Source organism: Vigna angularis, chromosome 2 (genome assembly GCF_016808095.1).
Source record: "Vigna angularis cultivar LongXiaoDou No.4 chromosome 2, ASM1680809v1, whole genome shotgun sequence".
Classification (NCBI taxonomy): domain Eukaryota; kingdom Viridiplantae; phylum Streptophyta; class Magnoliopsida; order Fabales; family Fabaceae; genus Vigna; species Vigna angularis.
The window spans coordinates 29,554,868-29,561,452 of record NC_068971.1 but is presented as its reverse complement, the minus strand read 5'-3'; the positions used below and the strand labels follow the sequence as shown (position 1 = coordinate 29,561,452).

Below are 6,585 nucleotides of genomic sequence, written 5' to 3'. Positions count from 1 at the left end.
CTAGGTCGTCTCTCAAGGACCAAATGTGGTTCAGTCAATACGTCGAACACTTAGTGGGGAGTTTTGTGAAAGATTTTGTGAATGCAAATGACGAAATTAAAAATGAGAATTAAACACAACTGAATACAATTGGAAACATTAAAGTAAATGAAAACATTAAACCGAACAATCCTAAACCGCACACCAGCCAGTTAATTAAATTGGACTTGAAAAATGGATGAGCTAATAAAATGAAATAAAACCAAACAAACTAGTGACTAAAAACACATTAAAGAGCTAGCCTATGAGACCGAATGGTCTATGTTAGCCTTGGAAGCACTAGATGCATAAACTAATTAAATACATAAACTAATTAAATGCATAAACCATAATCAGCAAAAACGAGACTTCGAACAACAAATCAAGCACCTTGCAGCAAATGAATCAGCGAGCTTCTAAATTAAAAGAAAGAAAACATCGTGCTGCACCAAGCACTTAATCACTGCTTCTGCCTCAACGATTGTGGACGTGAGCTGTGTGCCTCTTCCTAATGTCCGTATGCTTCCTCTCCAGCCTGATCGTGACACCACTCCTCTCAACGTGCTGGCTTTGGAGCTCTCCATCAAAGACGTGGTAGCGTGACAACGTGCACTTTTCTTCCTTCCATCATCAGTAGCTGGACGTGTCTACAATAGCGAGCACACCACAATGTTGGACGTGACAGGAGCTTCCAAATGACAATCCGGTAGGGAGACATCCCTATCGGTGCTTTGTAGGCAGTCTTGTGGGCCTAAAGAGCATCGTCCAACCTATTGCTCCAATCTTTCCTATTGGGCTGGACAATCTTCTCCAAAATCCTCTTAATCTACCTGTTTGAGATCTCCGCTTGCCCATTTGTTTGGGGGTGGTAAGGTGTAGAGACTCTGTGTACCACCCCATACTTCTTTAGCAAGGCTTGCATTGATTTGTTGCAAAAATGGGTTCCTTGATCACTAACAATTGCTCGGGGCACTCCAAACCTGCAAAAGTGGTGAGATCTAACAAAATCTACAACAACCCGAGCATCGTTAGTTCTGGTGGCTCTAGCTTCCACCCATTTTGAAACATAATCCACAGGAAGGAGAATATAAGAGATACCGAAAGAAACAGGAAAGGGACCCATGTAATCTATACCCTAGACATCAAATACCTCACAGAATAGCATGGGCTGTTGAGGCATCTGTTGTCTCCATGAAAGTGATCCTCCTGCTCTCTGACATGGCTCGCAGGTGCTGCAAATCCTCTCAACATCCTTAAAGATGGAGGGCCAATAGAAACCACAATCTAACAGCCTACAAGCCATTCTTTGAATTCCCAAATGACCACCAGGTGAGGAAGGGTGACAAAACTGTAGGACCGAGTCGATCTCATGGTCCGGAATGCATCTTTTTGTAACCTGATCACTGCACAACTTCCACAGATATGGGTCACCCCAAATGTAATACTTAGCATCGCTCTTAATTTTAGCAATTTGAGCATGCGATGCTAAGGGAGGAAAAACATAAGCAACCAAATAATTGACAATATTTACAAACCAAGGGGTAGGGTAAGAAAGTGAAACCGTCAATAAGCTTTCATCAGGAAAGTTATCCTGGATAGGCAAAACATTGGCTTCATCCTCAGCTGTCTCAATCCTGCTTAGGTGGTCAGCAACCAGATTCTGTGCTCCACTTCTGTCTTGGATTTGCAGATCAAACTCTTGGAGTAGGAGCATCCACTTAATCAATCTAGGCTTCGACTCAGCCTTCTTCAATAGAAATTTTAGAGTTGCATGGTCAGTGAAAACAGTGACAGGAGAACTAAGCAAATAAGATCTAAATTTATCAAGAGCGAACACAATGGCTAAGAGCTCTTTCTTAGTGGTGGTGTAGTTTGCTTGGGCAGCATCCAAAGTCCTGGAAGCGTAGTAGATCACTCGAGGCAACTTATCAATCTTTTTTGTCAAGACAGCCCCCAATGCATAATTGGATGCATCACACATAAGCTCAAAAGGGGTTGTCCAATCTGGTGCCTAGATGATCGGAGTGGTGGTCAAAGCTTCCTTCAAGCAATCAAAAGCCTGTTTGCATCTATCATCAAAGTCAAACTCAATGTCTTTCTGCAATAGTTTGGACAAGGGAAGCGCTTTCTTGCTGAAGTCCTTGATGAAGCGCCTATAGAAACCTGCATGCCCAAGAAAAGATTGAACCTCTCGCACGCAAGAGGGGTAAGGCAGTTGTGAAATCACATATATTTTTGCAGGATCTACCTCTATTCCCTTTCTTGAAATGATATGCCCTAGCACTAAACCTTGTTCAACCATGAAATGACATTTCTCAAAATTTAGAACACGGTTGTTATCAATGCATCTTTTCAAAACCTTTTCCAAACTGTCTAAACATGTATCAAATGAGGATCCATATACAGTAAAATCATCCATGAACACCTCTATGCAACTTTCTAGAAAATCGCTAAAAATGCTAAGCATGCACCGTAAGAAGGTACCAGGGGCGTTGCATAGACCAAATGACATCCTCCTATAGGCAAAAGTGCCAAAGGGGCAGGTGAACATGGTTTTCTCTTTGTCTTCATGAGCAACATTGATTTGAAAATACCCAGAAAATCCCTCAAGAAAGCAATAATGAGATTTACCTGCCAGGCGCTTTGGGAGAACGATACTTGGTCTTACCAGTTTATTACTTACGATTCGGTCACACTTGCCAAGGTTACAAGTTTTTGGCGTCGTTTTCGGTGTTCAGAAATTTGTCATCAGCGCTCCAGCATTTGATCAATGAATGGTAGGGGGAAGTGACCTTTCCTAGTTGCTTGGTTGAGCCTCCTATAGTCAATGTAGACTCTCCAACTGTTCTGCACTCTAGTAGGAATCAGATCATCCTTCTCATTCTTTATCACGGTAAGGCCAGTCTTCTTGGGCACAACATGGATCAGGCTTACCCATTGACTATCTGATATGGGGTAGATGATCCCAGCTTGCAGAAGCTTGGTCACCTCCTTCTTGATGACATCCATAATCACAAGGTTTTGCCTTCGTTGTGGCTGCCTAACTGGCTTTGCTCCCTCTTCTAGAAGAATTCTATTCATACAAGTAGATGGGCTGATGCCAGGTATGTCAGCCAATGTCCAACCAATGGCCCTCTTGTGCTTCCTCAACACACTCAACAACTTGTCCTCTTGAACAGCATCAAGGGAGGTGGAAATGATCACAGGTTTTTTCTCATCATCCTCTAAGTAAGCATACTTGAGGTTATTTGGGAGCTGTTTCAACTCAAGAGTAGGTTCCTGCAAGTCAGATTCATTTGTACTTCTTGCAAAGTGGTTAGTGCATTCTGACTCTAAAGAATTCACAAGTAAAGGCAGAACACCCATCTCATCAGACTCCAAATCTATATCCATGACAGATACATCATCAACATCATCAATGTCAAGAACATCATAAACATGATGGATATCAAAATCCTCATCAAAATCAACATCATTCTCAAATTCAGGTTCAATGTATGTAGAGAAGATAGAGAAGAATGTTCTTTCTTATGTAAAGAATCAAACTCATCAACAACATATTTATCAATAATGTCATCCAACATGTCAATCTTAAAAACAGAATGGTCCTCAGCTGGGAACTTCATTGCATCAAGAATATTAAAGTGAACCACAATATCAGTAAATTCCATGGATAAAGTTCCAGCATAAACATGAATCTTGGTTCGGGCAGTTTTAAAAAATGGCATGCCTAAGATGATGGGAGCGGATCCATGAGAGAATCCCTCCTCCATTTCCAAAACATAAAAGTCGGCAGGAAAAATCAGTTCACCAACCCTAACCAAGACATCCTCTATGTAACCTGTTAGGTGGGTAACACTCCTGTTGGCCAACTGAATGACCACACCCGTAGGTTGTAAAGGACTTAGAGACAAAGATTTATATATAGACAAAGGCATGAAATTAATAGAAGCACCCAAATCAAGCATGGGATTTTCAAATTTACTATTTCGAATCATACAAGGAATGCAAAACATACCTGGGTCGTTGCACTTTTCAGGAATGTGCGGGATCGACTTACCAATAAGCGCGGATACATTCCTACCCATGCTGATTCTTTCATCTCCTTTCATTTTTCTTTTATGTGTGCACATGTCGTTTAGAAATTTTGCATATCTTGGAATTTGCTTTATGGCATCAAGTAGAGGTATGCTCACTTCTACCTTCCTGAAGGTCTCCAATATTTCCTTGTCCACTTCTTCCATCCTTTTGCTAGGCATCGCCTTTGGAGGGAATGGAAGAGGAATTGGGCGGGGTAAGGTAGGAGATTCACTAGTGGTGGTGGTGGGAGAAGAAGAACCACCTGAAGAAGAAGGTCCACCTGCCTCAAATGTCCTGCTTGGACTAGCCTGGTCCTCTTTTCTGTGAGAAGGCAGGTGCAGGTTTAGGAGGTCCAGGTGCCGGAGGTGGCACAGTGGGCACAAAAATTTGCTTCCTAGATCTGAGGGTGATGGCACTAACATTCTTAGGATTCTGCACAGTCTGGGATGGCAATTTATCAAAACTCTGAGACTGTGCTTGATTCAACTGTGTGGCCATCTGTCCCATCTGATTAGTCAAGATCTGGATGGAAGCTTTTGTCTCCTGGATTGAGGCCCTTGTTTCCTGCTGAAATTGCATGTTTTGAATAGTCATCTGCTTCACCAACTCCTCCAAGGTAAGCTCAGAAGAAGAAGTGAAAGGTTGGGAAGCTGGCTGGGCAGGAATCTCTTGCTGTTGCCTTTGAAATCTCTGAACAAGAGGAGGAACAGATCTATGAGGACCTGCAACATTCTACAAATGATATGGTTGTTGCTATTGTTTTGGAGCATTGTTCCATCTGAGATTAGGGTGACCCCTTCACCCTGGGTTATACCTATTGCTGGACAAGTCATAGTTTTTCTATTGTTGTGGTTGATGTTGATGTTGTTGTCTGTTGTTGTAAATGTTTACAGCATAAGCTTGAGGTGCATCATGAGCACTAGGTTGTTGTAGAGAAGGACATGCATCAGTGTAATGGTCACTAGAAGGACAAATAGCACACAGCCGTGCAATAGAAGTAGATGGAGATGTCGGTCTCTGATTTGATGCCAACTGTGTCACCAAACTCACAAGAGTGTCAAGCTTGCCTTCCAATTTCTTATCTATAGATGATGAAGAGTGGGTAGCAACATCATGAACTCCCTTGACCACAATAGCATCATTTCTCACACTGAACTGCTGGGAGTTAGAAGCCATCTTCTCAATCAAATGCCTAGCTTCAGTAGGCGTCATGTCACCAAGCGCTCCACCACTTGTAGCATCAATCATACTCCTCTCCATGTTGTTCAATCATTCATAGAAATACTGGAGAAGGAGTTGCTCGGATATCTGATGGTGAGGGTAGCTTGCACATAGCTTCTTGAATCTGTCCCAATACTCATACAAGCTCTCTCCATCGAGCTGCCTAATCCTAGAAATGTCTTTTCTGATAGCTGTGGTCCGGGATGCTGGGAAAAATTTCTCCAAGAACAACCTCTTCAGATCATCCTAGCTGGTTATGGATCTAGGTGCCAAGTAATACAACCAATCCTTTGCTACTCCTTCTAGTGAATGAGGGAATGCCTTCAAAAAGATGTGATCTTCGGGAACATCTAGAGGCCTCATGAATGAACAAACAATATGGAATTCCTTCAGATGCTTATGCGGGCACTCACCTACAAGGCCATGAAACTTGGGCAACAAATGGATCAGTCCAGTTTTGAGAACATACGGCACGTCCTCATGAGGATATTAGATGCACAAGCTTTCATAAGTGAAATCAGGTGCAACCATCTCCCTAAGAGTCCTCTCGCGAGGTGAAGGTTGTGCCATATTGTTCTTAGTGTGATTAAGATGTGCAGATGTAGATGTTGATGAAGATGAAGATACAGATGCAGAATCAGATGCAATATGCACAAAGTAATCAGCAGTAGGATGCCGAGTATCTAATGGAACTGACTCAAAAACAGACTCTAAAGATAAATTTCTAGAACACCTAGCTAATCTATGAAAAGTCCTATCAATCTCAGGATCAAAGGGTGGTATGGGTCCAGGATTGCCCCTAGTCATACAGTAAGTCACAACACCCGACAACCATGAAACGATAGCACAAAAAATTCAAACTCACAAAAAAACCTAAGCAACCGAAACACACATACTCAAACATACAAGACAAAACATATACTAACACACACAACACTCTAACACAACAAAAGACCTAAGACAAAACCGTCGGTCCCCGGCAACGGCGCAAAAATTTGATGCGGCTGTCGCGGCCCATCAAATTTGATGTGCATTAAAAATGTAGTATAGTGCTAGGAAGTGACTCCTAGGTCATCTCTCAAGGACCAAATGTGGTTCAGTCAATAGGTCGAACACTTAGTAGGGGGTTTTGTGAATGCAAATGACGAAATTAAAAATGAGAATTAAACACAACCGAATACAATTGGAAACATTAAAGTAAATGAAAACATTAAACCGAACAATCCTAAACCGCACACCAGCCAATTAATTAAATTGGACTTGAAA

At 42.1% G+C, this 6,585-nt stretch overlaps 1 non-coding gene across 1 annotated transcript; it reads left to right on the top strand.

The window, feature by feature from the left end:
- The first annotated feature begins 5,404 nt into the window (after positions 1 to 5,404).
- Positions 5,405 to 5,512, top strand: LOC128195679 (small nucleolar RNA R71). The gene has a single exon (XR_008247476.1). It is a non-coding gene; the product is annotated as a small nucleolar RNA R71 (small nucleolar RNA).
- Positions 5,513 to 6,585: the final 1,073 nt, after the last annotated feature.